This window comes from Mustela putorius, unplaced genomic scaffold (assembly GCF_011764305.1).
Source record: "Mustela putorius furo isolate JIRA1106 unplaced genomic scaffold, ASM1176430v1.1 tig00003927_pilon_pilon_pilon, whole genome shotgun sequence".
Lineage (NCBI taxonomy): Eukaryota > Metazoa > Chordata > Mammalia > Carnivora > Mustelidae > Mustela > Mustela putorius.
The window spans coordinates 576,469-597,250 of NW_025422072.1; the positions used below are offsets into that span (position 1 = coordinate 576,469).

The 20,782-nt window shown below is 37.8% G+C and overlaps 1 long non-coding RNA gene and 1 pseudogene across 5 annotated transcripts in view; one reads left to right on the forward strand and one right to left on the reverse strand.

The window, feature by feature from the left end:
- LOC101688523 overlaps nt 1-20,782 on the reverse strand; it is a 186,821-nt gene that overhangs the window by 51,590 nt on the left and 114,449 nt on the right. For 4 of the 5 annotated variants that reach the window (XR_006603454.1, XR_006603452.1, XR_006603450.1 and 1 more), the window contains 2 exons: nt 18,637-18,812; nt 15,546-15,666 (listed from right to left, as the gene is read on the reverse strand). This is a non-coding gene — a long non-coding RNA (uncharacterized LOC101688523). Of the gene's footprint in view, nt 1-10,820; nt 14,584-15,545; nt 15,667-18,636; nt 18,813-20,782 lie in introns of those variants that run through there. The other variant, XR_006603451.1, reaches the window with a different exon arrangement.
- LOC123388937 lies at nt 11-1,056 on the forward strand (annotated as a pseudogene).

Genomic DNA, 20,782 nt, shown 5'->3' on the forward strand with positions numbered 1-20,782 from the left:
ACCTGTCATTATGCAAATAGTAAGGCACTCTGAGCAGACACTAAAAACAGCTCTCATCTCAAAAAACCCAACACTTGTGTCACAGCCTAAGTTAGATGCTGGCAAGCGGCAATTGCTGAATGAAGCCTTCAAGCCAGACAATGACCTCTTTGGACCCATTAACTTGCATTCACAGTCAGATTGGTTCATCTCTCATCCTGAGGCTCCCCAAGACTTTGAACAATTTTCAGTGATCCTTACGGAAAGGCACCCCCTCCAGAGAAATGCAGTATTTATATACAGTGCATTGGATTTCTAGGAAACATGAGAATTATCAGTGAGGAATATACTAAATGGCTCAAGGGTGACTGTGAAGTATCCTTCTACGGCTTGAAAGTAGAACTCCTAGAATTCATTCCTGTCTCTATCGGGAGGTGTTCCCTTAGAGTCAATGATAACACATAAAACCTTCATATTCAAGCAGGGCACATCCCCAAGTTCTTAAAAAAGAAGAAACCTGGAGATGCTTTCTTTATTGTGGCAATAACAATGAATGACCTTACCCAAGAGACTCCTGGAATTTTGTCTTTGGACAGGCGTCTTTGGCAGGTGGTATGGGGATATTCAGCTTTGCCGGGTATGGCAGTGACTGCTTATAGCTCACGCTAGGAAGACAAAGTAAACAAGCTGTAGAAAGTATCTGCAAGTGACTATTCAGTTTTTGGTAACTATTATATTCCTGACGTGATGAGTGTTCTGCTGTTTCACTCCTCTAAGACTTTAACCCGTGAGACTGGCACATATTTGAACTTCAACCCTGCCAGTAGCTTGCATGCCTAATGCAAGACTCCAGCCACTTGGAAGAAGCTGACTGGCACCCCCTCAACCTGTGTCTTATCTGTTTACACAAGTTGCAGTGTACACAGTGCTGGTGAGGCAGACTGATGATCTGTGTACACCCCTGAAGTCAGCACAAACTACAGTCATGAGGATAATGTGAATTTACCAAAACCTGTGGAAACCTTTAGGGAATGGAAAGAGTGGATAATAAAATGCCTTGCTGTTACCCCAAAATAAGGGCCTTCATATAAGAGTACTTAAAAATAAATAATTGCATATTAAAAAAATGAAAACATAGTACATTCAGGTTTTCTCTTCTTCTTCGGAAGTTAGCAAATGAAGTACAGTAACTTCTCACTGCATTTTGGGTTTTATCATTCAGCTTTCATCTAATATTCTCCACTTACCCACAGATGCATGTTTAAGCAGTTCCCTCATTGCCTGGCTCTAGCAGTACATGAGAAACTATAATTAGGAAGCAGTCAACTACCAAAAAATTCCTCTGAATTGAAAGATGAGACGAAGAAAAAGTTTTCCTTTGAAATCTAACAAAAAGTCAACAGATGATGAATGATGTCAACAGGTACCAGTAACTTAAAATGGGAGAGGTTTTGTTAATACTTTTTTTGTAAAGAAACAAAAGAAACCCCTCCTCCCCACATCCATTCAAGAAGACCACAGTGTTTCTTTAATACAACACAACATACATAATTTGAAGCTGGTGTTAGAGAAACCTGTTGCCAAGTCAATGATATTGTAATGTAACGGTCAGAGATAAGGTCATGTTAAAATAAGTCCATTGTTTGCACAATTCTAAAACTATGAAGTTATGAAGCAATAAGTTATCAAATTTATTCAGTTGTCTCCAGAAAAAGCTGCTTCTTCTTACACTCATGGAACAATATATGTCATTGAGATAGAGATGTTTACAGATTGAAGAAAGAGTGGGTACCTCCACTAATCTAGGCTGTTGGAAATGTCCCCCAAGAATGTCTATGATCTCTGTTCCGTTATGATGCTGACCAGTCAGTATTCTGATCTCTAATCTGATTTCTTAAGGGGATTTGCCCAACACGGCAGGGACTGTAAACACTGTGACCATGTGGTAGGTTGGCCAGATCTTACCATGTGTAAGATTCAGTTCTGTGTGTGTTTATAGTATGTTATCTGGCTGAAAATCAGCTTCTTATGAATCTAGCTATTATGTAGCAACCCTGAGACTCAGTTCACCTGTCAAAGATGTAATATAATTGTACCTTGAACTTCAGAGCTTGAGCACAGTTCCAGAATCTAGAATGACCCAACAGGATATGGTCAACCTGCAGGACCCAGCCTCCACCCTGGCAACCACTGTCTCTTTCTTGCTTATTAGCTCTTTAAAGACAACACTGCCCTATCTAAAGAGACCACTGTTAAAAGCTGTTAGCAAAATAGGGTAATGTTCCCAAAACTGCAGAGCTGCAGCTTTCTTACTAAGCTCCAGCAGTGCTGAACATATGACTGACTTTGTACCCTGAACCACAGTGCTGTTTCTCTCCCTCTGCCAGGAAGACCCTTTCCCTCCTAAATGGCTTGATTGATTTACTCTCACCAACTCCAGAAGGTTTTCTTTGACCTACTTTCTGAACCCATGCCTCTATATACACACACAACCTGTGTTAGGAAATTTAATCTGGCACTTCTTAGAAATATTCTTGTTTCTGTATCTGTACACTGTTTTAAAATGATCCACATATTGGCCTGCTAACTACAATATTCCTTAAGTGGAACTTGGGCTTTTTTCATCTTTAAATTCCTAGCACCTTGCATTGTGCCTAATATCCAGGAAGCCCTCAATACATTTTTTTTAAAGATTTTATTTATTAATTTGACAGAGAGAGATCACAGGTAGGTAGAAGAGGCTGGCAGAGAGAGAGAGAGAGAGAGAGAGAGAGAGGCAGACTCCCCGCTGAGCAGAGAGCCCGATGCAGGACTCGATCCTAGGACCCTGAGATCATGACCTGAGCCGAAGGCAGCGGCTTAACCCACTGAGCCACCCAGGCGCCCCGCCCTCAATACATTTTTGATGAAAAAATGCTTTGTTAGTTTATTGTAGTAGGAGACAAGAAACTTTCCTATGCAAGTGCTTCTACAGATATTTGAATTACATTTCCCAGTAGAGTTCAACCTCCATAACATTTGCATAAAATGACAGTTCCGCACATGGAGTGAACTTCCCAGTAAATATATTTTAAAATGCATATTTTATATGATATTTATATAGTACTTTCTAGATACCAGGAACTATTATAAGTGCTTTATAAATATTAACTTGAATTATCATCATATCAAACCTATAAAAGAGGTGCTACCACTACTCTCATTTACTGATGGGGAAATAGAGATAGAGAAAAGTTATGTAACTTGGCCAAGGTTGCTCAGCCAGTAAAGGGAAAAACCAGGATTTGAATCCAGTCTACATGGCCTAGAGCCCAAAGCCTTCTCTGTAGGTGTAATAGATTTGCCAGTAAGTCTTCATCCACAAAATGAGTGGATGAAGGATCCTTGATGTGTAAGTCATTTCCTCCCTTTTCTTTTTGTCTAGCCTTCTTAAATAGATGTCTTCTAAACCTCACACTTTAGACAAGTATTTTATTGAATTACTTTCCTCTAAGGAGCCTAGTCTATTTTACAAAAAGGGAAAAATGAAAAACAAAAACAGGAGCTCAGTAATCCTCACAAAATCCATTGAGGAATGTACATTTAAGAAAAGGAAATATTTTTAAATGGATATTTAGCTAGATTCTTACCCTCTTAGGATAAGGCTGAATAATGATTTCATTCTATCCTGAGATTGAAAAAAATAAAAATGCTCTTGTAAGTCTTGGAAAGGAAACAAAAGGATATAAGGGATCTCTATGAAAATCTTCTATTTCCATTTTTTTGAAGTTCAAATCCTACGATGATTAACTGCAGCTGACCTTGACTCTCCCACTGCTTAGGGAGGGATATGCTATCACAGAAATCAGAAATCAAATGAATTAGGCTCTCTTTTCAGCTCAACACTTTAAATTGCAGCTGGAAGGAACCATCTTTAGGCTAGTCATCCCCAAAAACCTTTGCACAGAGGTATCCTTGCCAGAAGAAGAATGGAGCTTCTTAGCCAGCTCTGCAATCGAGTTACAAAGGAGAAAAGCAGAGAAAAGAAAGGACTGCCAGGACTAATTGAAAACTGTGTGATAAAATGATGGTTATCAATTAAATTGTTGTATTCTTAAAAGGATCACTAGGGGTTAAAGAAAAGATGTTTTGTCACTGTTTAGAAAATTGATCAAGAAAACTCCTCAAGAGATTAACTTAGAAAATTGTGTCTTTAGCAAGCAAATGTGTGAGTACCAAACTATATGACCAAATAGCCTTTTTTTTTTTTTTTTTTTTTTTTTTTTTGGTCTCTTGGAAGCTAAGAAAACTTTTATTACAAAAGAACATTGAAAGGAACTTACGCTTTAATTTTTAAAAAAGCAAAATATTGGGGCACCTGGGTGGCTCAGTGGGTTGGGCCTCTGCCTTCGGCTCAGGTCATGATCTCAGGGTCCTGGGATCGAGCTCCACATCGGGCTCCTTGTTCGGCAGGGAGCCTGCTTCTCCCTCTGCCTCTGCCTGCCTCTCTGCCTGCCTGTGTCCTCTCTCTTTCTCTCTCTCTCTCTCTCTCTGACAAAAAATAAATTTAAAAAAAAAAAGCAAAATATAAAAAATATTTTTCAAAAGACTAGACCTTAAGCAACAAAATGCCGTGACCATTGAGAGATAGAAGATAAATGGAGTGAACCTTATAATTGCCCTAGTTTACTGCCTTGAAAAAGATTCCAGGGCATGAGGTAGAGAGGGGGAATCCAAAGGAGACAGCCAACTTTCTAAGCTGGGGAAACCAAGGTGGTTTTACTTATGGGGAGAGAGTTTTAGAGAGCAGAGAGATAAACAAAGAGAGAATTTCAGATATTTGCAAAAGATGCCCTAGGATATTTAGTTGAGTGCTACTTAGTGCATGAGCATAAGGAAATTACTCTAGGCTAGAGAAAGAATTACCTGAAAGGATTAAAGGGAACAGTACATGTGGCTCACATCAGATCAAAAAGTCTTTTCTTATAGCAACCAGATGGGAAATTCTCATAATTCATAGGGTACTGAAACAGTCTTACTTTAGTAGTGGTAAATAACTAGTAACTAGTAAATAACTAGTCTTGGAATAAAATGGTCTTGTTCTGCATAATAAATCTAAAAAGGAAGGCCTGAGAGGATCAAATGGCTCATAAGTAACTTAACTACATCACAGAATAAACCTAAATAATATTTATAAGAATATAAAAATATCTAGCCACCAAAAAGATAAAATTCAAAGCTTGAGAACCAATAAAAAATTATTAGTCATGGAAAGAAGCAAGGAGAGAATAATCTATGATGAGGAAAAATAATCAATCAAAACTGATCCAGAACTGATATAGATGTTAAAACTGTCAGACAAGAACATTAAAAGTCATTATAACTGCATTCCATAGATTAAAAAGTTAAGAAGAAACATAGATGATATTTTTTTAAAAGACCCAAATCAAACTTCTGGAGAAGAAAACTATAATATATGAGATGACTAACACACTGAATAGGATTAATGACAGATTAAACATTGCAGAAGAAAAGATTAGTGAACTTGACGATACACCAATAAAAACTAACAAAAATGAAACACAGAACAAATAGTTTTTTAAAATGTTCAGAGTATCAGTGAGTATGGAATAATTTCAATTAAAATTCCTGAATGGAAGGAAAGAAGAGGGAAAAGAAAAAGTATTTGAAAAAAATAATGTCTAAAATGTTTCCAAATTTGTTAAAAACTATAAATCCACATATCGAAGAAGCTCAATCAACTTTAAGCACAAGAAATATGAAAAAAGCTATACCAAGGCTCACATCATAATCAAATTGCTCAAAGTCAGTAATAAAAGGAAAATCTTAAAAGTAATCAAATAGACAAATTACCAAAAGAGTAACAAATGTAAAGATAACATCAACTTCTTATCAGAAACAATTAAAGTACAGCAACATCTTTGAAATACTAAAATACAATAAAAAGTCCTGCTAACCTAGAATCTTATGCCCAGAATGCAACAAGAAGGCAAAATAATGTCCTCTTCAGACTTTATTTTCAGTCCTCTTCAGACTCTTTCAAAAAAGGTAAAAGAATTTATCATTGGCTTCCATTTTAAGAAAATACAAAGAGAAGATCAAGTTAAGCCCAACATAGGCAGAATAAAGGCTTTAATAAATTTAGAGTGAAAAACAATGAAATAGAAAACAAAAGCCAACAGCGAAAAATCAATGAAACCTAAACCTAGATCTTTGAGAAAATCAGTAAAATTAATAAACCCCTAGCCAGAATGATGAGGGTGAAAAAAGACAGTAGACACAATTATCAATATCAGGATCAACAAAGGATTAGTAACAATAGACTCTATAGATACAAAAAGATGATGTGTGAACATTAATATATAAATAATATAAACAACTTTATGGCAATAAAATCTACAACTTAGACAAAATTGACAAATTCTTTGAATGATACTAACCATCAATGATCAACCAAAAGTAAAATATAGCATGAATAATTACTTATCTTTTATTAAAGTAATATCTCCCACAATGAAAACTCCAGGCCCATATAGCATACCAGTGAATATTATTAAGAAGAAATAATATCAATTCTACATAAACAATTTCAGGAAAATTAAAGAAGAGAGATTATTTACCAACTCATACTACACCCTGCTACCAAAACCAATTATTATAAAAAATAAATATAGACTAACATCCTTCATAAACATAAATAAAAATTTTCTATCAAAATTTTAGCAAGTGGAATCTGACAATATCTAATAAGTATAATAAATTATGACCAACTATTTTATCCCAAGAGTGCAAAATTGGATTAACATCTCAAAATCAATCAATATAATCCACCGTATAGAAAAGAAAAGAAAAATCACAATGATCATCTTAATAGATGCAGAAAAAGTATCTGATAAAACTTCAGTCATTCCTCACAAAAGCTCTCAGCAAAGTAGAGATGGGAGGGAACTCTTAATCTGATAAAGAACATCAGTGAAAAGCTTATAGCTACTATCATATTAATGGTGAAAGACTAAGTATTCTCCTTAGATTAAAAACGAGACAAGGATATCAGCTCTAACCACTTTTTTTTTTTAATATATGAATGATATGTATTTATGTATTTATTTATTTATTTATTTTAATTTTTTATTTTTTATAAACATATATTTTTATCCCCAGGGGTACAGGTCTGTGAATCACCAGGTTTACACACTTCACAGCACTCACCAAAGCACATACCCTCCCCAATGTCCATAATCCCACCCCCTTCTCCCAAACCCCCTCCCCCCAGCAACCCTCAGTTTGTTTTGTGAGATTAAGAGTCACTTATGGTTTGTCTCCCTCCCACCACACACAAAAATAGACTCAAAATGGATGAAGGACCTCAATGTGCAAAAGGAATCCATCAAAATCCTTGAGGAAAACACAGGCAGCAACCTCTTCGAGCTCTAACCACTTTTATTCAACATTTTACTGGAAAGTCTAGCCAGTGAAGTAAGGAAATACAAAGAAATAAAAGGCATCCATACTGGAAAGAAATAATTAACATTTCTTTATTCACAGACATGATCAACTATGTAGAAAAATCTCATGAAATCACCAGAAAACTACTAAAACTAATAAGTGATTTTAACTAAATTACAGGACTCAACAGGATACATAAAAATATTACTTACACATTTTAGCACAATCCTATCAGAAATTAATATTTAAAACTCATGTCATTTACAATAGTACCTAAAATATGAAATTTTTAGGGATAAATCTGACAAAAGATGTGAAAGACTGGTATACTGAAAGCTACAAAACAATGATGAAAGGAATTAAAGACCTAAATAAATGTAGAATATACTATGCTCATTAATCAGAAAACCCAATACGAAACAAATCGTCACCAAATGAATTTATAGATTTCACACAATCCTGATCAAAAATCCCAGAAAACTTGTTAGAAATTGACAAGTTGAGGGGCGCCTGGGTGGCTCAGTGTGTTAAGCCTCTGCCTTTATCTCAGGTCATGATCCCAGGGTCCTGGGATCAAGGGCTCTCTGCTCAGTGGGGAGCCTGCTTCCCCCTCTCTCTACCTGCCTCTCTGCCTACTTGTGATCTCTGTCTGTCAAATAAATGAATAAAAGCTTTTAAAAAAGAAAGAAATTGACAAGTTGAAACTAAAATTTGTATGAAAATGCAAAGGACATAGAATAGCCAAAGCAAATTTGACAAAGAATAATAATATAGGAGGACTTCCATTACCCAATTTCAAAAATTCCTGTACAGCTACAATAAAGCCGTGTGGGGCTAGCATAAAGACAGATAAATAGATCAATAAAACATGATAGACTGTCCAGAAATTCATTCAAACATTTATAGGCAACCGATTTTTAACGTAGGTACAAAAGCAATTAAGTGGAGATAGCACAGATTTTTTTTTCAACAATTAGTGCTGAACAATTGGATTTCCACATGTAAAAAAAAAAAAAACAAAAAACAAAAAGAAGGACTTAAATAAGATTTAAGTGATATTAAATGCAAAAATTAACTCAAAATAGATCACAGATTTACATATAAAGCCTAAAGCTATAAGAAGTCTAAGAGGAAACACAAGAAATCATTGATACTCAAGGTTAGGTACAGATTGATTAGAGACAACAAAAGCATAGTTCCCCAAAATGAACATAATAAACTGGACTTCATCAAAATCAACAACTTCTGCTCAATGGTTCTGTTAAGAAAATTAAAGGATAAGCCACTATGTGGGAGAAATTATCAAGTTATGTAACAGATAATCTGTATCCACAATATATAAATAAGTTATTCAGCTCAATAATGAAAACATAAACAGCCCAGTTAAGAAATGGGCAAAGATTTGAATAAATATTTTATAAAAAATATATATATGACTAATAAGTATTGAAAAGATGTTCACTATACAGTCATTACGGAAGTGGAAATTAAAGCACAATGAGCTATAACTACATGTCAACTAGAACTGCTAGAGTTAAAAAGACTGACAAGGCCAAGAGCTGGTAAGGATGTGGAGAAACCAGGACCCTCATGTATTGTTGGTAGAAATGTAAATGTTCAACCACTTTAGAATACAGGGCAGTTTCTTGAAATATTTTTTTAAAGATTTTATTTATTTATTTGATCGACAGAGATCACAAGTAAGCAGAGAGGCAGGCAGAGAGAGAGGAGGAAGCAGGCTCCCTGCTGAGCAGACAGCCCGATGCGGGACTCGATCCCAGGACCCTGAGATCATGACCTGAGCCGAAGGCAACGGCTTAACCCACTGAGCCACCCAGGCGCCCCAGTTTCTTGAAATATTAAACATATACTCATCATATATCCTAGTATTTATATTGTTAGATATCTACTTACCTATGAGAAATAGCCACAAAAGACCTGCACATGAATGTTCACAGCACTGATATTAATATTAGTCAAAAACTAGAAACAATGCAATGTCCAGAAAGTGATGAATGTACCAATAAAATGTGCACATCCATACCATGGAATATTATCAACAATAAAAAGGAGTGAAATATGAATGTATGCTATAACACAGGTGATCCTCTAGCCATATTCTCAAGACTAGAGCATATCACTCTATTCATCTGAAACTTCCATGAAGAATAAATCTATAAAAACAGTAAGCAAACCCAGTGGTTCTCTTGGCCTGGGGCTTGGAATAAGGAGTAACTACAAATAGATTTGAGGGATATTTTGGGTGGTGGAAAGTTCTAAAATTGTATGTGACATACATACAAAACATAGGAAAGTGTCAGCTTAGGTAAGTTAGGGACTAGGTGATAAAGTTATTGACTTTATTGATATGACTAAAAATGAGCCTGAAACATGCCACATGATATAAAATGAACTGTGATTTACAACTACTTTTTATTTTTTTTATTAGCATATAATGTATTATTAGCCCCAGGGGTATAGGTCTGTGAATAGCCAGGTTTACACAGTTCATGGAGCTCACCATAGCACATACCCTCCCCAATGTCCATAACCCAACCACCCTCTCCCTATCCCCCTCCACCCAGCAACCCTCAGTTTGTTTTGTGAGGTTAAGAGTCTCTTATGGTATTTCTCCCTCCCAATCCCATCTTGTTTCATTTATTCTTTTCCTACTCCCAAAGCCCCCCATGTTGCATCTCCCCTTCATCATATCAGGGAGATCATATGATAGTTGTCTTTTTCCAATTGACTTATTTTGCTAAGCCTAATACCCTCTAGTTCTATCAACATCATCACAAATGGCAAGATTTCATTTCTTTTGATGGCTGCATAGTATTCCATTGTGTGTGTGTGTGTGTGTGTGTGTGTGTGTGTGTGTACACACATACATACCTCTTCTTTATCCATTCATCTGTTGGTGGACATCTAGGTTCTTTCCAGTTTGGCTATTGTGGACATTGCTGCTATAAACATTCTGGTGCACGTGCCCCTTTGGATCACTACATTTGTATCTTTAGGGTAAATACGCAGTAGTGCAATTTCTGGGTCATAGGGTAGCTCTATTTTCACCTTTTTGAGGAACCTCCATGCTGTTTTCCAGAGTGGCTGCACCAGCTTGCCTTCCCACCAACAGTGTAGGAGGGTTCCCCTTTCTCCACGTCCTCATCAGCATCTGTCATTTCCTGACTTGTACAACTACTTTTATTATTAGAAAATAATATTGTGACAGCCTATATCACCTTATAAGAATCCAAATTATTAGAAGTTTTTTTTTTTTTTTTTTCCCATTTCTTTTTTTTTTTTTTTTTTTTTTTAATTTTTTATTTTTTATAAACATATATTTTTATCCCCAGGGGTATAGGTCTGTGAATCACCAGGTTTACACACTTCACAGCACTCACCAAATCACATACCCTCCCCAATGTCCATAATCCCACCCCCTTCTCCCAAACCCCTAGAAGTTTTAATGCATGAGAGGTTTTATTTTGAACTGTACACTGATAGCAATAGCCCTAGGAATAAACAACATAATCTGAATTATTAGGTTAAGAATAATATCTGCCATTGTTAACATATAGAAAAGCAACATGTTGCAGTGCCATAACACACACACACACACACACACACACACACACACACACTTTGAGAAGTCAAAAGACCTACAACAAATCTGGCTCCTATTAGCTGTGTTCAACTTAAGCAACAACTTCACATTGCTTACCTATGACAACAACAGTGTTACAATTCCTGCCACATATGCATCAAGATATAATTGTGATGACGAAACAAGATAGCGGGTATGAAAGCAATTGGGAAACTTAAGTGCTAAACAAAAGTGACAGAGAAACATGGTATTCAATTGTTGGAAATTTGCTTATTCATGTTTATTAAGTTATGTAAGACAATGCATTGACAACCAAAATGTTTGATTCCCTGTAAAACAGCAAGTTTGTTCTATTTTTTCACATCATCAATTTTACAAATAGCTGCCATTATTCAACAGGACAAAGCCCCTGCCTTAAATACTACAATAAGTCTATACCAAGGCAGTGCACGGTAAAACAATTCTTTGCTGGTAATAAGCACTTAATAAATATATGCATTTGGAGAGTTGCTCTCCAACATCCCTAAATTATCATTTGGGAGAAAATTAATTCTATGGCAGCTTTCAAAAATTACCTCTATCTTCATTGATTTTTTATTTAAAATTTAGCATAGTTCTTAATTGGTTCTTTGAATATTGAACACTATGGGGATTCTGAAAAAAGTGAGAAAAATCTAGTAAAAAGTATATATGCACACATGTTTGAAATTCTGCCTACAATATCAGTAGATTCAGAGACCCTGCACCCTAAGAATTGACCTACAATTCACAGACTCCAGGTTAAGAACCTCTATTTATATTGTTATGAAAATTCTCAATTTTGCAATAAGAGTCTATAGAGTAAGTGAAGCATCTCCCTTTTTTGGTTCCTTAAACAACACTTCTTTATATTTGCAAATGTGCAGCTTTTATTCTGACCATAGCGGTGTATGCAGCAAACAAACAAATGCAGTCATTATTCAATATGAAGTAGCAATTGTAAACAGCAATGAGGTGGAAAATTAATTAAATGTGGCTGAAAATTATAAATTATTTAATGTTACTTCAAAATTCTATCAGTGAATAGAAGCTGCAGGATGGGGTGGGGATAGGGAGTCTCTCTGAAAGCCCTTTTACCTTTTGCAAAAGTATCTCTGGAATTCAAAATAGCAGCCACACAAATGTTCCAGGAATTTAGGTCAAAGCCTTTTACTCCTCTCTTTGGAAATTAGCAATAATGCTAGTTCCAAATAATCCGGATGATTCCAATAAATCTTATGATACGGCGTGAATGAATCTGTTAAGTAAATGAATAAAATGTATTGAAGGCCCCAGAGCTCTTTGCCAGGTCCCCTCCAGGAATCTGACTCTCTTACAATAGTGCTAATTAAAATCTTGCCTACAAACAACCAAATTCAGTGAGTACAGGGTTATTTTCCATTAAAGTAAAACCATAATTTTAATATGAAAAAGTGTTTTAATTCTCATTTTAATGCCAGTACAATCACCAGCATAACTGAGACCTCCCCCTGGATTAATCAAGTAACTATCCTACATACACTTTCTTTTGCTTTTGATAAAAAAAAAAAAAAAGGAAAACCAGTTAACGTCTCTACCTGAATCAATCTCTTTCATAGTTCTATTCAGCTAAAACAGTTCACAGTTAACCACAATCAAATTTTTATTTTTCATTTGGAAAGAGCTTTTACACATGGCCCACTAGGAAAATCCATTTTGAGCTTAAAATTGATATCTGCTTACATTATAACAGATTGTGTAATCAGAGGATCTAAAATGCTCAGTAGCCTGCCTCTGCTTAGGAAGCAAGTATTCATATTCCACGGGCAGTCTTCTTGTCAGATTTTTCTAGGGAATTAGTCCTCATTTCTACCCTTCCTCATCCTTAAAAAAACAGATTTTTTTTTCCTTGAAAGTAAAATTATTGATTTTTTTTTCTTCTCAGACACCTATGGCCAAAATACGTCCTGTATTAACCCTAAAACATTGACCAATAAGGCAAAAATCTAGGACTGTATGTTAAGAAGTACTGTTTTTTATGTTTAGAAAAACCTCTAATTTTAGTGAAAATAAGGAGAAAACTGAACCAGGAATTTGGCAACTAAGGAGATTTCACATCTAAATATTTTTTAAACATTTTAAAATTTGTAATAAAAATAGATTCTCTCCCATCTCTTCCATCACCATCTCATTCCTTGATGTCAAATAAACAATTTAGATGCTATTTTCAAAATCCTATGGAGGGAAATACTTAGGCTTAAACATTTAGTAAGCAGTACCTTCTCCAAGCAAAAGGGTATTTCTTTTCCTCCAAGCAAAAGAGTAAGTCTCTGAGCTTTGCCTCTTAAAAGTGTATGATATATGTTGTGATACAGTAAGGAAACTTTAGGAAACTGGCAGAAGGAAAATGTGTCTCCCACTCCCACTTGGAATTTAAGCAGCCAGTTCTGAAAAACCAGGTAGCCCTAGAGAGATGTCCAGAAGGGTCTTTTTGGTATCATTTTTTCACTCCTCTCATCTGGCTGATCTTGCCTTCTTGGAAAATCCAGTACCATTCTACACAATAAATGTCAGTAAATGACTAGAATATGCATTTGAGGTCGGTAAAGAGGGATGGCAAGGTCTGCTCTGTTCATCTCCATATCCTGGACTCTAGTACCTGACCCTACTCAGAACAGGTGCTCTGTCAATACTGGTGAAGAAATGGATAAATGTTAACTGAAGACAATTTGAAAGTATTCACCCTTCCAAGGGCTCGTGGTGTGATTTAACAAGTGTCAGACCCTCAAGCTAAGTGACAAAGACTAGAAGGTAGATTTCAACGATCAATAAGCCTGATAGCAGAAACATAGGAGTCCCAGAAGACCGAAAAAGGCCCAAGGATCACTACATGTCACCTCCAGTTAGGGATGGTTCGGTCTCTTTGGGTTATGTGTGCCCTGTGTGGCTTACAGCCCTTGGTTAAGGGCTGGAAAAAACACTGGACCCATCTCCAATTAATCTCCCCTTCATGTCATAGAGTGAACTAGTTGTGTGCTATAGACTAAATGTCTTCATCTCTCCAAAATTCATAGGTTGAAGCCTAATCCCCAGTGTGATGGTACTTGGATGGGGGGGCCTTTGGGCGGTGATTAGGTCCCGAGGGTGGAGCCCTCACGAGTGGGATTAGTGTTCTTACAATAGAGGCCCCAGACAGCTCCTTTGGTCCCTTCCACCATGTGAAGTTACAGTAAGAAGGTAGCCATTTGTGAACTAGGAAGTGGGCTCCCACCAGACACCAAATCTGGACTTCCCAGTGTCCACAACTATGGGAAATAAATGTTTGTTGTCTAAACCACCTAATCAATGGTATTTTTGTTAGAGCAGCCCAACTGGACTAAAACATATGGCAAAGCCTGAGAGGTGACAGGTGACCCGGAGTAAAGAGTGGACTCTGATGAGAGAGCTTCCCAGAGAACCTGAATGAAGTCTGTGTGCTCCTTTCTTCACCACTGGGCACCTCTTCTCTGTTTTCCTTCTGTCTTGTCCACTAATCCAGCGTCTGGATCTAAACATCTCTGGATAGAATAAAGTAAGCTAATGTTTTTGAGCATTTACTATCTGCCCAGTCTTGTTCTAAGTGCCTGTCATTCTTTGACACAACAATTCTAACAATAGGTATTACTTTCCCTCCCTTTCCCCCACTCCATGAATGGATTATGCCCAAAGTAATGTAGCTTATAAGAAGCAGAGCCACAGAAATAAAAGAAGGAATAGTTATGGATAGCTCATTATGCGTCAGGGCTATCTATACAATATTTCATTTACTTCTCACCACAATCTTATGAAATACATACTTCTGTTATTGCCATTTTACAAATGTACAAAATTGGACTTGAAATGGCTTTGAAACTTTTCCATACCCACACAACGAATACATGCCAGCCTAGGAATGCAAAATTCCAAGTTCCTTCCACTTACCCTCCCCAGACCTCTGTCCTCATTGCACACAAGGTTTCGGGATCATAAACAGGTTAAGATGTATGGAATCCCTACTATGTGTCAGGCATGCTTCTAAGTATTTTACATATATTAATTCACTTGATCCTCTATGAGCCGGGTATAATTTCTATTATTATTACTATTACTAATGTCATTTTGCATTTGAAGAAATTGAGGCAAAGAAAGGCTAACCAATTTTCTCAGATGTGTGATGAAAAAATGGCTACACTTGGGCTTAGATGTAGCAGCGTATTTCAGACTCCTAGCTCTGAACAACTGCATCATTATGCCTCTTCTCAATGCTCATATGACTAAATTTAAATAGCATTAGTTTAGAGCTCATGTTCATATTCCCACTAGAAGCTGACCCCAAGTCCAAAGCACTTTATCAGATTCCATGTAAATTTTATATAAGAATAGAGTAACTTCCCCCTTTCCTTTATTTTCATGGTAAGGCTGGGCTCGGGGGTGCACTTCAAAAATTTTAAAGGCCCAGACACTTGTTTAGAGACAAGACCGGAGAAGCTGGAATACTTACACCTTTTAGCTCCAGGAAGCTTGGGAAGATATTCCTGCTTTAGCACCCCTCCTGTCGGTGGACCAGGGAGGGGTGGACAGAGCTCTGTGGCCAGCTGGAGAAGTGAGAGAGCGGCACTGAGCTGTGAAGAAACGGCGAGGTGGACTTAATCCTGGTAGGAAGTTCTTTGGAATCCCACAACCTTGGAAGGGGAGCTCCCCAATGCCCACCCCAAAGATGGGGCAGGCCCTGAGACACCTTCAGCTCACCTCCCTTTCAGTGAAAGGGAGGAGAGCTGGGAATTCTAGGCCCTTCCTTCCAATATGGGACACTGGCCGTCCATCTTCTGCCTGTGTCCTTTCATCTTTGGCCACACTTCACTTACGCCTTGTTCCCTGGCAGCAAAAGGGACCAGTCATCATATTTCTACACTTTGTATTATTAGTATTATGTTGTTGTTGTTGTTGTTGATTGGCTGAATCGATGGAGCACTGACCAAATCAAATTAACAACCTTTTCCATTGGTATGCCCCTATCTCTATAGCAGCTGCACACTTTTAAAGTACTACTCTCTAACCCCCAGTAGAAACTGGGATGGAGGGGGAATTCATATATATATATATATATATAATCTCCATTTAGAAAAGGTATGCGCTGTGTCCTTTATTTCTGACTCTCAGCAGGTTTCACATGATCATGACTCACAGAAGACATAAGGAAAATATGTTAATTAACAAGGTTGTAATTTCCAAGCTGTGCTCTTAGTGTGACTCATGCTGTATACTATTGCAGAGAAAAGGCTAAATGATAAGCAAAACTTTACACTGCATAATAATTGTTACATTTTTGACACTAAATCAAACACTCCAATACTCAAAAAGGAGTGCCCCCAGATGCGCTCAAAGAGCCAGCAGTGTTTTTGAGAAATTTTAAGCACCTTGGATTATAGGACCCCATAAATAAGAAGCTGAGTGGTAGGTAGGTAGATTGGGGAAGTTTGACCCCCCCCCAAATATTGTGCAATAGCCCATAATAAAATCTTACTTATTTAGGAGTGGCAACAGTGGGAAAATAATACTGTGGGTTTGAAACAAAAAATTAGTGAATGATAACAATAAAAAGCGATGCCTGTGGCAGGTCTTGAAAGTGAGGTTAGAATTTTGTGGAACTGAGCTGTGCTTGCGAGTTAGGAACAAGCTCGCTTCAGGGACAAGAGCACCCTTTTGGCCCCACCCTCGGCAATCTGCCAGGAATCGGTTCTCAGGTCTGCAGTAGAAACTGGAATCTCTCCTGCTGGTAGGCCAGCCAGCAGCGAATCCAAGTGGGGTCATGGGCTTTGCCCCTTTTCCTCTTCTGCCTTTGGAACTGCCTCTCTGGTGAACCCCAACCCGAGAAGTGCTCCTGGGCCCTGGGTTCTGCTGGTGGATTGCACCAGCAAGGAGAGTGCAGGTTTCTCCGTGAGCCCCCCTCCACCCCAGGGGTGGTGGGGAGCAAAGGGGCGCGCTGGCCTGGGTGCCTCCAGCGTCATGCTGCTGCACCTAGAGTGCAAGGAGGGCACCTGGGCCACAGGTGCACTGGGACAGCAAGTTGGCAGGTGCATAGGTTGATGTGTGCATGGCCACTGTTGTGTTGCAATTGCTGTTTGCTGCCTAAAAAGCCCCTTTTAAAGATGTCGCCAGATTTTCTCCATTCATTTCTTTATTATTACTTGTTTTTAAGGCATCCATTACATAGGCAAATTAATTTTGGCCATCCCTAGGATTGAGAGGAAATAATGGGAAGGGTATAATGTGTTTGAAGATGTGTGGGCTACAATATATACTGCTTACTTGATTGTTTCTTGACACCTTGAATATAGTAATGATCTACATATTACATGAAAATGCACCATATTGAAAAATAAAAAAATACACAAATTGCACAAAAATTCATACAAGCATGATTGCTGTACACAAGTGGGCAAGAACTCTTTAGAAATGGGAAGTTCTATGACTGGAGCAGTTTGCAATGCATAAATGTTTCTGAAATTTTCCCAGAAATTTTGCCTCATGTATTCAGAACCCAGAATGTCCACATTGTGTGTTTTCAAGTGGCCAGCCATGCTCGGCCTTGAGAATCCTGTGATGAAGATCACTAAACTGACTGCTGGCTTCACAGTAGACAAATGACAGAAAACTAGGCATGAAGACATGACAGACTCTCTTGTCTTTCCATACTAAACCTCATGAATGTGAAAACTTATTATCAATTTTAAGAGGAAACATTTTGTAGAGCTGAGCACCAAAAAAACCACTGATTTATGCCTAAACCATATCGAGCCCATTAAAATGGACACAGTAGTTTCAAGCACTAATAAGAGTTATTAGAACACGAGGTAATTAGGCTTCACAAGTTCCTTTGTGACTTGGGTGTTGATTTGGCTCCTTCGGCTTCCCTGGCTACTATTAAGACTGTGCTTATAAGAACACACATAGATGATACACACATAGATGATACAGTTTATATAATATAACATTTCATAGTTTTAAAAACATTAAAACTGAAAGGAAAGCAAAGGAAGCAGCAGGCCAGATTAATTCAGAGAGGAAAACCAAAATCAATAGAATCCAATGTGAAGATGATTCCTGGGGGCTCTCTTCCTGGTAGTGTCAGCGGAGAGGAAAGCCTACAAACCCTAAGTCAGTCCTTATAGAAGCAAAGACATGCCTCAGAAATGGAAGCAGGGACTTACATTAAAGTCCTCCTCAAGGTGAATTCTCTACTTGTGGATAGGAATATCCGAAGAGCATACAATCAAGTTCTAAATGTTGTATTTTGGTGTAGGGGCTAGAGGAGGTTTTGTTTTGTTTGTTTGTTTTTAAGATTTTATTTATTTATTTGACAGAGAGAGATCACAAGTAGGCAGAGAGGCAGGCAGAGACAAAGACAGGAGGAAGCAGGCTCCCTGCTGAGCAGAGAGCCCAATGCGGGACTGGATCCCAGGACCCTGAGATCATGACCTGAGCTGAATGCAGCGGCTTAACCCACTGAGCCACCCAGGTGCCCCGGGGCTAGAGGAGTTTTAAAGTGAGTCCATTCTCCACTAAGAACCACCACTATCACTCTGACCTACCTCCTTCTTGATGCCTCAGAATTCTCTCTTGGAAACTGGAGGAGAACAGAAGATTCTCTGGGTCCATCCATATCTAAAATTCTATCACACCACAACCATGCACTGGAGCAGTGGAAAGCTATCACAGAAGCCTCACAAGGTGGTTGGGGGACCAGGTGGCAAAGAGCAGCCAAAGTCTGCAAAAAAGGGAAGGGTATAAAGTTTGAGAAGGCCTATTCTTCAGACATGGAAGAGATTCAGCATAAGTCACAAATAAGAGAAATCTGAGAAAGATGATAAGGAAGCCATGCTTTCATTGTATCCATTCAACAAATTTATTAAGTACCTCCTCACCTAGCCAGGTGCTTGGAACACACAGTAGGATACATGTAGGTGGAGTCCGTACTTTTACCTTTCTTACAGTGTAGTAAGATACAGGCAAGCAAATGTGAAACAGATTCAACAAAGTAGATATTGCTGGGTGGTAAGGTCATGGGTGCTGTTTATGAATTCCCTGTGTTATGCAATTTATCTACAACAATAAAATGTATTTTTTGTAATGAAAATAGAGTTTTTTAAAAAGAAGAAAATGGGGGCACCCGGGTGGCTAAGCAGGTTAAGCGACTGCCTTCAGCTCAGGTCATGATCCCAGAGTCCTGGGATCGAGCCCCGCATTGGGCTCCCTGCTCAGTGGGGAGCCTGCTTCTCCCTCTCCCTCTGCTGCTCCACCTGCTTGTGCTCTCTTGCTCTCTCTGTCAAATAAATAAATAAATAAATAAAATATTTTTTAAAAAGAAGGAGATCATATATTTTTAAAATCTACTTCATATAAATACTAGATTTTATGTGTAGCGGAATGGTATTATAAAATCCCTTGAGAGTTAACAGAAGAGATACCTGAAACTCAGGTTAAGTGGCTTATTAAGATCACAGAACTAGAGTGAAAAACTGGAAGAACACAGTGGCATGCACAGAAGTACATCTTACCAAAGTTTTGTTTTTTTTTTTTTTCTTAAGCAGGAGAGCTAGGATTAAAGCCTAGATCTTCTAAGTCTCCAAATTCCAGGCCTTTCTCCCAGCAGACAGTGCCTACGAATAGCTGCAATATGCAATCTGAAGGATCAAGGTAAGAACTGCAATATATTCGGTCATTAAAAAATGAGATGGAAGAAACCTATGTAAGAAAAACATCTTCAAAACTTTGAGTCTCATCATCTTCCTCTCACTCTCCTCTATAACTCTTCCTTTTCTTTTTTTTTTTTCTATTTATATTAAATACATATTCTTAAATAGTCTTTGGGCAAGAATTAAAGGGGAAAAATTACATACTCCCACTATACTAAAATCACTACTATTGATATTGTGAAACGATTCCTTTTAACTTTTTCCCCTAGATTTAGGGTTTTTAAAAAATTATACAGATACCTGGGCGCTTGGTTGGCTCAGTGGGTTAAGCCACTGCCTTCGGCTCAGGTCATGATCTCAGGGTCCTGGGATCAAGTCCCGCATCAGGCTCTCTGCTCAGCAGGGAGCCTGCTTCCCTCTCTCTCTCTCTTTGCCTGCCTCTCTGCCTACTTGTGATCTCTCTCTGTCAAATAAATAAATAAAATCTTAAAAAAATATTATACAGATACCTAATTATAAGCCTTTGGTGGATTTCTGCTGTAATTACCCGAAGTTAGTATTAAATATTTAGCCAACAGTAAGGGAATAGTCCCAAACTAACAGAATAATAAATATAACAGGTAAACAATTTTAGATCAACATTTCCTAAGTATATGCCATAAAACACTAGACATGTGAAATGTTCATTAAGAAAAAGGGTTTGGGGTGCCTGGGTGGCTCACTGGGTTAAAGCCTCTCTCTTCGACTCAGGTAATGATCCCAGGGTCCTGGGATTGAGCCCCACATCAGGCTCCCTGATCAGCAGGGAGCCTGCTTCCCCCTCTCTCTGCCTGCCTCTCTGCCCACCTGTGATCTCTGTCTGTCAAATAAATAAATAAAATCTTTAAAAAAAAAAAAGGTTTAGTGGTAAATAAAGTTTAGGGAACATTTCAGATTCTCATCTCATTTTGGAGATTCACCATGCACTTTGCAAAAATCAGAGAGAAGCAATGTTTAAGAAAAGAAAAACTTCTTTAAATTTTAATTCAACATTTCCTAAATT